The sequence below is a fragment of the Anarrhichthys ocellatus genome, unplaced genomic scaffold (assembly GCF_004355925.1).
Source record: "Anarrhichthys ocellatus isolate YVR2014 unplaced genomic scaffold, GSC_Weel_1.0 scaffold8671, whole genome shotgun sequence".
Lineage (NCBI taxonomy): Eukaryota > Metazoa > Chordata > Actinopteri > Perciformes > Anarhichadidae > Anarrhichthys > Anarrhichthys ocellatus.
Window position 1 is genome coordinate 1 of NW_022288645.1, and position 1,648 is coordinate 1,648.

The 1,648-nt window shown below is 46.9% G+C and overlaps 1 long non-coding RNA gene across 1 annotated transcript; it reads right to left on the reverse strand.

Annotated features, from left to right (window-relative positions):
* Positions 1–23: 23 nt before the first annotated feature.
* Positions 24–1,591, reverse strand: LOC116380750 (uncharacterized). The gene is made up of 4 exons (XR_004212603.1): positions 1,201–1,591; positions 989–1,079; positions 617–667; positions 24–445 (listed from the first exon to the last, which is right to left on the reverse strand). It is a non-coding gene; the product is annotated as an uncharacterized LOC116380750 (long non-coding RNA).
* Between the last annotated feature and the right edge of the window lie 57 nt (positions 1,592–1,648).

A 1,648-nucleotide genomic window follows, 5' to 3' on the forward strand; every position in this document is an offset into this window, starting at 1 on the left:
TCTCTCTCTCTCACACACACTGTAAGAGGCGTTCAGTGTGTGCAGTAATCTAATTTAAAGTCCTTTCACACTGAACGTGTGTGTGTGTGTGTGTGTGTGTGTGTGTTAACAGCGACATGCAGCTGATTAGCCAGAGGTGCTAATTAGCGAGGAGGAGCTAACGTCGCTAACACGGCTTCACATCTGGTCCACAGCTGGAGGAGGAAAGTCGTCTCAGAGGAGCAATAAGAGAAACGATCACAAGGAGTTCAGGAGAGACTCTCAGGGGACCGTGGCAACAAGGGAATGGTCACGTGACTATCAGGAGGCTTCTGATTGGTTGTTGGTGTGATCACGTGGTCTCAGGTCCAGACTCACCTTTGAGCAGCAGAGGAGTGAAGGGGATCAGTGGAGGTCTCAGGCTGGTGATCAGGTCTCTGTAGGACTTATGGTTCCTGGACGGGTCCTGCAGGATTAGAAGTACTCAGGTCCTTTACTGCAGTACAAGTACTAATACTGTGAAAATACTCCTCAGTAGTTAAAGTAAAAGTATGCTAGCATTATCAGTAGTTAAAGTAATGATAACCTTCATCTTTATGAACCAGATCAGATCATAAATAAAACATATTTTACTCACCGCGACGCCCTCAAACTGCTGAAACTGCTTCCTGAACTTCCCCGGGAGACCCTGAACACAACACACACACACACACACACAATAAATGAAATAATGAATTCACATCAACTACAGGAAGTGATCAGCGTATGAACCTGAGACCATGTGATGTAAACAATGTCATACGGTGTGTGTGGAACTGAAGACCTCACTGATGCAGCAATAGGCATCGAGGTACCATTAGCTTACAGTTAGCTTCTCTGTTCTATTAGCTTAGATTTAGCTTCTAGGTTCTTCTGTGTACGTTCTGATCACATCACACCATGGTGGATAAACACAGCAGGTGTGTGTGCTGTCTCCAGGTGAAGTTGAGCAGCGTCAGGTGAGTCGTACCTCCCAGGTGAGTCGCAGTCTGCTGACAGCAGGGTTGTCTAGACCCAGAACCACAGCGAGGAAAGACAGCAAGTCCTGCTGCTGCTTACAGCTGTAACACACACACAGAACACACCTGTTAGGACAGGTAATACACAATACAACCAGATGATGTGATGTGATGTGATGTGAATGAGTCATACGATGGGTTCTCGGTCACTATCGGGACTCACAGTGCTGCGATCTTGATGAACTTGCGGAGCAGTTGGACCCTCTTCGGCAGCGACTGGCACTGCAGGATCTCCGTGGCGACCCAGTGCTGCACCTCGCTGCAGCGCTGCAATACCAGCTCCAGGTTTAGAGGGCGCCAGCGGGACTGCTCCCCGTGAAACACATAACACACGAACTCCACCTGCAGGAGACACCAACGAAGAAGAAGACAAAGAGCTGTTCACTGTGACTGTTGGTTTTTTGAGCCGTGGCTGTGTGGAAGTTCCGTTAACAGTACATTCTGAAATAGTGGCCTTTATTTACAAATAACATCCAACTAACATTAAGCTATGAAGTATTCCAGAAGAAGAGAACTTTTGTAACTAGCCTAGGTTTGGCTTTCTGTACTGAGTCACAGAGAACTTTAAGGAGTCACAGAGTAATATACATAGTTACAGAACAACCAGTTTC